This window comes from Aethina tumida, chromosome 1, assembly GCF_024364675.1.
Source record: "Aethina tumida isolate Nest 87 chromosome 1, icAetTumi1.1, whole genome shotgun sequence".
Classification (NCBI taxonomy): Eukaryota; Metazoa; Arthropoda; class Insecta; order Coleoptera; family Nitidulidae; genus Aethina; species Aethina tumida.
In genome coordinates, this window is record NC_065435.1 from 36,527,709 (window position 1) to 36,540,946 (window position 13,238).

The 13,238-nt window shown below is 34.6% G+C and overlaps 1 protein-coding gene across 1 annotated transcript in view; it reads left to right on the forward strand.

The window, feature by feature from the left end:
* Positions 1-455: 455 nt before the first annotated feature.
* The window catches only part of LOC126264194 (uncharacterized), a 153,077-nt gene continuing 140,294 nt past the window's right edge, over positions 456-13,238 (forward strand). Inside the window, exon 1 of the mRNA XM_049961052.1 lies at positions 456-655. The gene's annotated coding sequence lies outside the window, so the exon portion shown is untranslated. The remainder of the gene's footprint in view (positions 656-13,238) is intronic.

Genomic DNA, 13,238 nt, shown 5'->3' on the forward strand with positions numbered 1-13,238 from the left:
AAACTATACATCTGTGGGAGCTAATTAAGGCAACGTCATCGGCATACATTGCTATAGTAAATCTAGGACAAGATGGTATGTCGCTACAATAGAGATTGAAGAGAGTAGGAGATAGTTTGGAGCCTTGCGGGACACCAGCGGTAATAGTTCTCGAAGAAGAGAACTCGCTTCCAACCCTGGAACGAAAGGAGTGGTTGGAAAGGAAAGAGCGGATAGTGCCGATCAGATAAGAAGGAAAATTTAACGAAGCCAGTTTGTGTATTAGACCAGCGTGCCAAACCCTGTCAAATGCCTGCTTGACATCAAGGAGCAACATAGTACCATGCTGCCCCTTGTTACGCCTTCCAGCCATGTCCTCGGTCACTCGCAAAATCTGATGACCGGTACCATGGCCTCGACGAAATCCAAACTGAGCGTTCGGCAGGATGTACTGGTCAGCCATAAATTCCTCAAGCCGAGTCCGAATAACCTGCTCCGCCACCTTGCTTAGCGAAGAAAGGAGGCTAATGGGACGATAACTGCTAGCAAGGTGGGCAGGTTTGTTGGGTTTTAAAATGGACACTACCGTCGCCACCTTCCATGCCGACGGGAAGTAGTGGAGACGGAGCATCGCATTTATAATGTTAGTAAGCATTACCACCTGAATGTTAGCAAGGTTCTTAAGGGCCACGTTGGGGATGGTGTCTGGGCCGGGACTTTTCCGGTTATTGAGGGCTTTAAGGATACCTCTGACTTCGCTGGGAGAAGTAGGAAGAATGTCACTATCAGGTTTTGGGAAAGTCATAGAGTCCACCTGACGGCTGATGGAGTTGTGCTCTACAACAAACCCAGGAAGACTGGCGTTTGGAGAGCATTGCCGCTCAAGGGAGTCTGCAAACACCTCCGCTCTATCCTTGTCCAGGACGACTTTGATGCCATCATGAACAAGGTGCGGATAGCGCATACGCCTCCCTCGGATAGACCTTATGACTTTCCAGGTCCGATGAGGATGGAGTTCGGCCTCTGCTATGAACTCCTGGAACGAGGAGCTCCGGAGTTCAAGCAGGCAGGCCCGGACCTCACGGCTCAGGGCGTTGTACCGGGCCTTGATGAAGGGGTCCCGAGTACGCTGCCAAAGTTTCCTGCTACGGTTTTTCTTCCTGATGAGGGTGACAACCTCGCCAGGAAGGCTATGCTGCTTGCAGATGTTAGGGCAAGCATGCGTCGACCGTTCTAAGGCTGTCAGGATGTCATTTGACAGCCTATCCACTTCACCGTCTATATCCCTTTCAGAGTTCAAAATCCTGCACCGCAAATCGGTGGTTTCCATTAAATAACGGAATTGCAACCAGTTGGTTTTCCTCTTACGAAGCTCCCACTGGCAACAATTCTCGTTAAGTGCCAGTGAGATCGGGTTGTGGTCCGAAGACAACACCTGGTGGTTAATGACCGGCACCTCTGTGATGTTTTTGCGGAGGAAAATGGAAAGGATATCAGGTCGGCATGAGGGACTATCAGGGAAGTGGTTTGGCGTCTCGGTGGTTTCCACCGAGAACCGGTAGTCCAGTGACGCCCGCAGCAGGAAACCGCCGTTGGTGTTAGATTTTACACAACCCCACGCTGTGTGCTTATTGTTGAAGTCCCCAGCAATGACTGTACGACAGTTGGGATGCAGGATGGACGGGAGATTGAGTCAGGAAACTCTCTCAGTCGGTCGAACATAAGCCGAGACAATCCTAAGCGGACCACTTTCTAGGGCGAGTTCGACTCCAATCGACTCGCCCAGAAAGAGGGACGTATCGATCCTCTGGTGCCTGATGGAGTTCCGGATCAGAATGCCAACCCCTCCACCTGCTCCAGAAAAACGATCAGCCCGGAGGATAGAGTATCCTGGGATAAAGAATCCCATGTCCGGTTTTAGAAATGTCTCCTGCAGACAAACGACATCGGCTTCAGAGTCTCTCAAAAACTTATTCTCCTGTTTTAAGAAATTGTTAGTAAATAATTTCATTATTTATTCCATATGGTATTAGTCAAGCCTTAACCATTATGTTAAACCCTACACATTTTCCATTTAAAATCATTCCATTGATGTTAATCATCAAATTTGACTCTTTTAAGAAATTATGTGTTATGAATTACATCTGAAATAAATTGATGGCGTGTATGTAGTTGTTGAGTTTTTGAATGATGAGATACCTAGTATTCTCAAGTTTCACTGCATCTCTTGAATGTTGAAATTGTTAATATTTCAAATTAAGTTGTAGGAACAATTGTAAATAACAGTTACTAATTTACAATAAGTGTTGTATTGTTTTTTAAATTTGAATTCCCTTAGGTACATAATTTATTGCAGTTAATCAATCATATTGGAACAGTTACACTAATAACAAAATATATCACATGAAAAATTCCCGTGGGCTTTAATTTTGCTGAATCAAAATATTACCAATCATATTAAAATTCATTTAAGTAAAGTTAGGCATATGATATATTATCAAAACACCAAGATGTCTTAGAAACTGTAAAAAAGAATTCCGATTTGTATATATATATCAAAGGTCAGAGAGTATTTAGTGTACAATATCGTGTTATATATACCGCCCCTTTGGTTGACTGAATCAATGCACACAACGCCGTATAATCAAATTGAGTCATCCTTAATTAAAAATCGCTCCGTTATTTCCCTTCTTTCAAAAAAACCTTTGCTCACTGTGTTTTTCAGTCTCTTCCACAATATGATTTATTCAATCAATTTTTGAAGATAATTTTTGCAATACCCTCAAAAATTATTTCTTTTTACAGATGGAAAATTTAAATAAAGCATCCTAAGAACTCCATCTACATCCCAACGCATATGGAGAGTTACTACCACGATTTTAACATATTTTTAAAGCAAGTATGGAGCATATAGGTAAAGCAAGTAAATTGTGTCTCACTTCTTGAATGTCTATAGGAGAATAAACTTTCTTTTCAATTATGATATTATTATTATTATTATTACAGATATTTTAGAAGAATACTGCTTAATAGGATACAAGGGTCCGCGATGTTTGGTAGTATAACATACCTTCATTCTATGATCAGTATCGCGAATAAGCAGAACGAAAATACTCCAACTTTAGTTCTCGATGTTGTCAGTGTGTTGTCAAAACACGCATACTGTCAAGAAAATATGGAGACACCAAAAATATATATGCACCAAAGTAGATGAAAATTTTAGCAGAACTGCAAATGATAAAGCCATTAATTATAAGTTTCAACCGAACAAAGATTGCAAATCAATATTTACGCAGAAAATTGTAAAATAGAAATTACTATTTTATGATTTGGTTTATAAGTTGTGTTGATATTATTTGAATTTGTCATCCAGACATGAGGAATCTAAATAATTTGGGATATAAAATTATCAAATATGGAAAGATTAGTATATCATTTGAGGGTGATAACCAATGTTGAAAAAGAAAATTTCAGTGTTGAAATATGTCGCTCAGTTATTCAAGCTGAGAGAATCACCTACGTGAATTTACTGTTGATTTAAAAAGGTGAAATATTTAAACAGTTACAAAAATAGCAACTTACTGTCTGAAGGTTTAGATTACGTGTCCTGAAAGTCACTGAAATCAAATCAGTTGCAGATCTCTCGTCGACATTTATTTCAAGTTTCAATAGCAACCAATTGTTTGACAAAAAAAACATTTATGTTGCTAAGATTACGTTTCCTTATGACATATGTCAGAAGTATTTAATTTAGAAAAAAAGTTGTCTTCTCCCAAACAAAACTTGATTTGATTCTTATATTGTATTTCACCAAATTGTGGTTCAGTTATATCTTATCTTATAATTCTATTCGTTTTAATCCACAGTGTCAGCAAATTGACAGAGTAAAGGAATATCGTGATGATTTTTCGATTTGTTATAATATTGTTGATGGTAGAACTGTTTCGAATCAATCTCATCCTTATATTTCAACCTACACTGGAAGACTATAAATGAGATTCACAAATAATTAAATATAACTTAACTTTACAAATAAATTTACTTAGTTTAACTTAAGTCGACAATTTAGTTTGGTGTTATAAAATGGTTTCAACACATTGTCGATTTTTTAAACCTCCAATTATTCAGTAGAAAGATTTACAGCTATATACAACATAATTATTTATGATATAAACATAATTATTTAGGAAACGCATTTACCGTCATAAAGTACAGATTACAATAGGAAAAATTTCTTCGTCACAATTATAAAATTATAATTAATATAAACATGCTTAATTAAAAATCAGAACCAGATGCTGGTAAACTGTTCCAATTATTAACTTTTGGCTTTTGACCTTAATGGATATAAAGACTTCCAGTACTTTCATGTCCTTTCGGTGAGCACAGGGGTGCGTCATCATCAGACGATTTCGACATCACCTTTAAAGGCGTGACCCACTTCGAGGAAAACTTGCGTTTTGGAGGTGTGGGGTGGCTAGTTGGGAGAAAGGATTGGTGTTAGAAGTAGGAGTATTTCCAGGATTTACCGAAGGTGTCTGCAGTTTATCAGACAGCTTACTGCATTACTTTTGGGTTTTATTCACTATATAGATATATATATATATATATATATATATATATATATATATATATATATATATATATATATATATATATATACGATGCACCCCACCAGTTTTGTCCTTCAGACACGGCGCCCAAGTCGTGCCGGTTCGAATATCCGTACCGATACGACGATCCCCGACTGAGACCGTCCCGATTCACATCCGGGACAATGCAGTAAGTTTTCTTTTGTTTTTTAAATTTTATATAAATGTCCTTAGATATATACTTTATTGTCACTCATGGTTAATCATAATAAAATCTATAAATAAATAAAAATTTATCTGAGTTTGAATCCGAATATAAACGCACACTGGTAAAAAGTAATATTTTTCAAGGAAATAAATAATATACATTAGGGCAAATTTTAATATTGATAAGATTTGGATGATTGAGATAATGTTAGAAATTGTTCAGTGTTCAAATTTATGTATATTGAATTGAATTAAAGCAAAAAGATCAATACACTAACATTTAGATAAAAGGTTTCATAGAAAAGAAACACTTAAATTAGTTTGGCAAAATTCTGAAGACTGATATGGAATACGGTTCGTATTCTTTGACAACTCATTGACAATCTTGACAACTGATCTTTGTGTAATTTTGTTTTGTTCGGTATCCGATCCCATAATGCTCTTTGGCGAATTACGGAAAGAGGTTATTTCAATCTGCCAAAATGTGCGGAATGTGTATCGTATAAATATTACTCCAGGAGCTGACCCAGCGTACTAAATTTGATAATATGCTTTCCTTAGTTAACTTAATGCTGTCTTGTTAACCCTAATTAGTTTACTTGAAGCATTCTTCTAAAAAAAATCTAATTTACAGCGCAATGTAGCTTACACTATTATAAAGAATGAAAAATTTTGACACTACTTAAAACAAATAATGTTTCATCTCCTCTTGGGAAGCCAATTGTAACTGATGCGATGAGCTGGTAGGAGTGCACTAAAACTACACATAAACTGTTAAAATTGTAATTTGAATTGTGCGCCTGCGGACAGTTAAGTTGTAATTTTAACACTAAATTCTTAAATATAAAGTTTTCTTGAGAAATAATAAATTCTTTTAAGCCCAGAAAGGCTTATTTACTGAGAAAAGTAATAAAGTTAACCTAAAACGTCAATACGACATTTGAAAAGTGATTTCTCGTAACATCTGGAATAAGGGTTCTTAAATTGTCAGCAAACAATCAATTGGCATTAATTGAAAAGTTAACCGGCCGAGATAATTACGTAACCTAGCGATTTGCTGTAAATACACATCTACAGTAAGAGAAGTTGTGGACTGCATAAAACCCCCCACATGTGTCATTGTGGACACAAAACGAGACTCAAAGGCAAAAACTAAGATAAATTTACTAGTTGACTCAATAAATTACGTGCACATACAAGAGAGTAGGACTGCAAAATAAGTATGGGATAACTCTTGGTTGACACGCTGTGATGGGCTGCTGCATGATCTCTGTAATACTTCACTTACTGCATGTTAAAACGTAGAGAAATATGTGAGCATAATAATGTGTACTGCTCACAAGCTCAGAAACATTGGTTTCGAAGTTGACGATGAATGGCTATTTACAGTGCTACTCTCCAGTCTACTAGAATCTATCCTATCAACCAATGATTATTGCTATTGAAAGCTCCGGCATGAAGATAACTTCAGTTTCTGTGAAATCAAAACTATCACAAGATGTTAAACAACCTGAAAGTGACTCAACAGTATTGTCAGTCATCAAGAAAACAACCAACAACCAAGTAAGGATTCAAGGTGCTACACTTGTAACAAGTAAGGCCACAAAAGTCCTCAAATGCAAATCCAGGACCAAGAATGTTCAACAAAAAGCAAGTAGTTCATCATATGCTGTTGTGTTTGAGGCAACATCCAGCCAAAATGACCCATGGCAAGTGGCTTCCGGTGCATCGTCACACATGACAAGACGTAAGAACATGCTTGAAAATATGACTCTGTCATACATAAAATCAGAGTCGCAGACAACAAAGTATAATCTGTGCAATGCTCAGTATAAGTGAGGTTGGACCATTATGACGATGAAGGTCAAAACAAAAAGGTGCTTTTTCCAAAAGTATTATGTGTTCCTAAACTGGCAACAGATTTATTGTCTCTAAGTCAGATTATTTGCGGTGGTCGCCAAGTAAAACTTGACGGAACAGGCTGTGTTATGTGAGGGTCGACTGGAATAGTATTAGGACTAGCATTAGTCTTTTCAAATCTGTTTAAAATTTGTTCCACATAAATACTAAAACTTTCTATTTGCATTCCCAAAAAATTACTTGGGGTTTCCATTATTTTAATTCCAATATGTGTTTTTCAGTTTTTTTTTTAAATTAATTTAGTTCTGATTCATCAATTGAGAATAACAGGCCATCATCAACATAGGCACAACTAGCATTTCTTCTTACTGAAATCAAATTTACTTGAAAGAAGGCAACTTTTTTTAAATTACATATTTCGAATATGGTTTAATTGGACATTGGATGTTTTGTTTATATTGTAACGTCTGGCATATGTCACAAGGAAACGTAATCTTAGTAACATAAATGTTATTTTCTTTTATTTGATAAACAAAATTCTTTCGTTGCTACTGAAACTTGAAAGTTCGTGATTTCCCTGATTTTTCAGGACTCGTAATCGAAACCTTCAAACAAAAAGTTGCCATTATTGTAATTGTTTAAATATTTCACTTTTTTAAATCAACAGTAAATTATCGTGGTTGATTCTTTCAGCTTGAATTAGTGAGCGACAATTTTCAACTATGCACTGAATTTTTCTCTTTCACTTTTGGTTGGGTTATCACTCTCCCACAACACTAAGATACCAATGTTTCCATATTTGCTAATTTTATGACGAAAATTAGTTAGATTCCTCATGTCTGGATGACAAGTTCAAATAATGTCAACACAACTTTTAAACCAAATCATGAAATATTGGTTTACTATTCTACAATTTTCTGCGTAAAGATTTGCAATCTTTTTACAGTAGAAATTTATAAGTAATAGCATTCTTTTGTTGATTTATTACATATATATTTTTAGTGTCTCCACGTTTTCTTGAGAGTTGCTATCGAGTACGCACGTTTTGACAACTTTCTGACAACTTAGTCAACTAATGTTGAAGTATTTCCGTTCTGGTTAATTGCTGATCTTATAATCGCGATACCGATTATAAGATCAGCAAGATAAGATAAGATACGAAATATCGAGATGATTTTTCGATTTGTTATAATAACTTTAATGACAGTGATTCATTTATTTAATGACCACGTTACAAATCACATCTGTGTGTGAAATGATATGGACAAATTGCACGTGTTGATTACCAGGAAACTTTTGCACAAACAATCAGTTCAATACGATCGTTACTATCTTTGGCTGTACAAAATAATCACAAAATCAAGTAACTAGACGTAAAGACAGCATTTTTATATGGAGAACTTGAAGACACCTATTTATGACTTAACAAGAAGGGTTGGTTCATGACGAAAACATGGTATGTAAATTGAACAAGTCACCATATGGGTTAAAACAATTCCCTTGCTGCTGGCATGCCAAATTCGACTCCACACCGAAAAGAGTTTTAGTATTTATATGGAACAAATTTTAAACAGAATTGAAATGACTAATGCTGATCCTAATACTGTTCCAGTCGACCCTAACATAAAGCTACAGTAGGAAGATACTACCTCAAATTTTATTTGGCTACCATCGCAAATAATCTGACTTAGAGACAATAGATTTGTTGCCAATTTAGTAACACATAATACTTTTGTAAAAAGCACGCACCTATTTGTTTTGACCTTCATCGTCATAATGGTCCAACCTCACTTGTTCTGAGCATTGCACAGATTATACTTTGTTGTTTGCGACTCTGATTTTATGTATGACAGGAGCCGTCATATTTTCAAGCATGTTCTTACGTCTTGTCATGTGTGACGATGCATCGGAAGCCACTTACCATGGGTCATTTTGGCTGGATGTTGCCTCAATCGCAGCAGCATATGATGAACTACTTGCTTTTTGTTGAACATTCTTGGTTCTGGATTTGCATTTGAGGACTTTTATGACCTTACTTGTTACAAGTGTAGCACCTTGGACCCTTACTTTGTTTCTGTGGTTGTTTTTAATTTTCTTGATGACTGACAATACTGTTGAGTCACTTTCAGGTTGTTTAACATCTTGTGATAGTTTTGATTTCACAGAAACAGAAGGTATCTTCATGCCGGAGCTTTCAATAGCAATAATCATTGGTTGATAGGATTCTGGTAGACCGGAGAGTAGCACTGTAAATAGCCATTCATCGTCAACTTCGAAACCAATGTTTCTGAGCTTGTGACCGGTACACATTATTTTACTCATATATTTCTCTACGTTTTAACATGCAGTATGTGAAGTATTACAGAGATCATGCAGCAGCCCATCACAGCGTGTCAACCAAGATTTATCCCATACTTATTTTGCAGTACTACTCTCTTGTATGTGCACGTAATTTATTGAGTCAACTAGTAAATTTATCTTAGTTTTTGCCTTTGTGTCTCATTTTGTGTCCACAATGACACATGTGGGGGGTTTTATGCAGTCCACAACTTCTCTTGCTGTAGATGTGTTTCTATAGCAAATAACCAGGTTACGTAATTATCTCGGCCGGTTAACTTTTCAATTAATGCCAATTGATTGTTTGCTGACAATTTAAGAACCCTTATTCCAAATGTTACGAGAAATAACCTTTCAATTGTCGTATTGACGTTTTAGGTTAACTTTATTACTTTTCTCAGTAAATAAGTCTTTCTGGGCTTAAAAGAATTTATTATTTCTCAAGAAAAATTTATATTTAAGAATTTAGTGTTAAAATTACAACTTAACTGTCCACAGGCGCACAATTCAAATTACAATTTTAACAGTTTATGTGTAGTTTCAGTGCACTCCTACCTGGTCATCGCATCAGTTACAATTGGCATCCCAAGAGGAGATGAAACATTATTTGTTTTAAGTTGTGTCAAAATTGTTCATTCTTTATAGTAGTGTAAGCTAGATTGCGCTGTAAATTAGATTTTTTTTAGAAGAATCCTTCAAGGAAACTAATTAGGGTTAACAAGACAGCATTAAGTTAACTAAGGAAAGCATATTATCAAATTTAGTACGCTGGGTCAGCTCCTGGAGTAATATTTATACGATACACATTCTCCACATTTTGGCAGATTGAAATAACCTCTTTCCGTAATTCGCCAAAGAGCATTATAGGATCGGATACCGAACAAAATAAAATTACACAAAGATCAGTTGTCAAGATTGTCAAGGAGTTGTCAAAGAATACGAACCGTATTCCATATCAGTCTTCACAATATTGCCAAACTAATTTAAGTGTTTCTTTTCTATGAAAACTTTTTTCTAAATGTTAGTATATTGACCTTTTTGCTTTAATTCAATTCAAAATACATAAATTTGAACACTGAACAATTTCTAACATTATCTCAGTCATCTAAATCTTATCAATATTAAAATTTGCCCTAATATATATTATTCTTTTCCTTGAAAAATATTACATTTTACCAGTGTGCGTTTATATTCGGATTCAAACTCAGATAAATAAACTATATGTAGTTTGAGGAGAAAAGATAAGCCAAGTGAAAATCTCAATAAAACCCAAAAGTCTGCCGGCGCTTCAAGAGGCCTTAAGATTAAAATATCGGAACTAGAGGGTGAACTACAACGAATGAAAGTAAGTAATGCAGTAAGCTGTCTGCTAAACTACAGACACCTTCGGTAAATCCTGGAAATACTCCTACTTCTAACACCAATCCTTTCTCCCAACTAGCCACCCCACACCTCCGAAACGCAAAAGTTTTCCACGAAGTGGTCGTCTGATGATGACGCACCCCTGTGCTCACCGAAAAGACATGAAAGTACTGGAAGTCTTTATATCCATTATGGTCAAAAGCCAAAAGTGAATAATTGGAACAGTTTACCAGCATCTGGTTCTGATTTTTATTCCAATCATTGTGCATCAGTGGATATATTTTTAGTAACTGGAGATTGAAACCTACCCCGAGTGAATTGGACTAATGATGAGTTTAGTGTTTTCATGAGTTCTGAGGTTTACTCATTAAACTATCACTTGTCATTAGTTGATTGGGATTTACTTTTAAGCAATATGGATGTTAATGATTGAGAGCACAAATCTTATGAAATTTTATACAATATGTTCCAACTTGATCTACCTGTAAAAATAATTAAGAACTATGTTTCTTAAGTTGTTCTATAAAGAGCTTATGACATTAACAATTCATTATTCATTTGCAGATATTTGAATTTCGTTGTCATAAGCAAAATTAAATATTTTTCATAAAATCAAGTAGCCCAAAAAGATTTCTTTATTTGGTTACCACAAAACTTTAATCAGTTCATATCGAAACCTACCTCTCTTATACATAATTTGTTTTCAGAATAAATTCAATAAATTAAGATTGAAATCTGAAAGTACGATGTAAAAGGCAAATGCTGGAAAGATTCTAGTGGACCAAGAATTGGATTTAAATGTACGTATAATCTTCATCTGTATTAAATTATTTAATTTAAATAAAAAACAAATAAGCTATTTCGACGATTCGTTGGACATCAGGAATTGACACATTGACAGACTGATTACTATCATATAAATGAAGATGAAATGTGCTATGACAAAGCCACATATCGGGAAATATGAAAAAAAAATCCAAGAAATCAAAAAAAGTACAAGCAAAAATCCCAATAAAGAAGAAAACATCATTACCAAAAGTTCTACCAAAAAGGCTGAGGACTGGAATGTTCCCGTTGGAGTTCCACATATCTGTCTGTGTATAAAGCAGGTACTTTCATTTTGAGAATTAAGCATGTTTATAATAATTATAATTTTATAATTGTGGCGAAGAAATTTTTCCTATTGTAATCTGTACTCTATGACGGTAAATGCGTTTCCTAAATAATTATGTTGTATATATTATAAATAATTAGGTTATATATAGCTGTAAATCTTTCTACTGAAAAATTGGTGGTTGAAAAAATCGACAATGTGTCGAAACCATTTTATAACACCAAACTAAATTTTCGACTTAAGTTAAACTAAGTAATTTTATTTGTAAAGTTAAGTTATATTTAATTATTTGTGAATCTCATTTATAGTCTTCCAGTGTAGGTTGAAATATAAGGATGAGATTGATTCGAAACAGTTCTACCATCAACAATATTATAACAAATCGAAAAATCATCACGATATTCCTTTGCTCTGTCAATTTGCTGACACTGTGGATTAAAACGAATAGAATTATAAGAAAAGATATAACTGAACCACAATTTGGTGAAATATTAATACAATATAAGAAGAATCAAATCAAGTTTTGCTTGGGAGAAGACAACTTTTTTGCTAAATTACATACTTCTGACATGTGTCATAAGGAAACGTAATCTTAGCAACATAAATGTTATTTTATTTTTTGACAAACAATTGGTTGCTATTGAAACTTGAAATAAATGTCGACGAGAGATCTGCAACTGATTTGATTTCAGTGACTTTCAGGGCACGTAATCTAAACCTTCAGACAGTAAGTTGCTATTTTTGTAACTGTTTAAATATTTCACCTTTTTAAATCAACAGTAAATTCACGTAGGTGATTCTCTCAGCTTGAATAACTGAGCGACAGATTTCAACACTGAAATTTTCTTTTTCAACATTGGTTATCACCCTCAAATGATATACTAATCTTTCCATATTTGATAATTTTATATCGCAAATTATTTAGATTCCTCATGTCTGGATGACAAATTCAAATAATATCAACACAACTTATAAACCAAATCATAAAATAGTAATTTCTATTTTACAATTTTCTGCGTAAATATTGATTTGCAATCTTTGTTCGGTTGAAACTTATAATTAATGGCTTTATCATTTGCAGTTCTGCTAAAATTTTCATCTACTTTGGTGCATAAATATTTTTGGTGTCTCCATATTTTCTTGACAGTATGCGTGTTTTGGCAACACACTGACAACATCGAGAACTAAAGATGGAGTATTTTCGTTCTGCTTATTCGCGATACTGATCATAGAATGAAGGTATTTTATACTACCAAACATCGCGGACCCTTGTACCCTATTAAGCAGTATTCTTCTAAATTATCTATAATAATAATAATAATAATAATATCATAATTGAAATGAAAGTTTATACTCTTATAGACATTCAAGAAGTGAGACACAATTTACTTGCTTTACCTATATGCTCCATACTTGCTTTAAAAATATGTTAAAATCGTGGTAGTAACTCTACATATGCGTTGGGATGTACATGGAGTTCTTAGGATGCTTTATTTAAATTTGCCATCTGTAAAAAGAAATAATTTTTGAGGGTATTGCAAAAATTATCTTCAAAAATTGATTGAATATATCATATTGTAGAAGAGATTGAAAAACACAGTGACCAAAGGTTTTTTTGAAAGAAGGAAAATAACGGAGCGATTTTTAATTAGGGATGACTCAATTTGATTATACGTCGATTTAGTGCACTGATTCAGTTAACCAAAGGGGCGGTATATATAACACGATATTGTACACTAAATACTCTCTGTACTATGTAATATTGTATAACTATGATTAACTTTTGA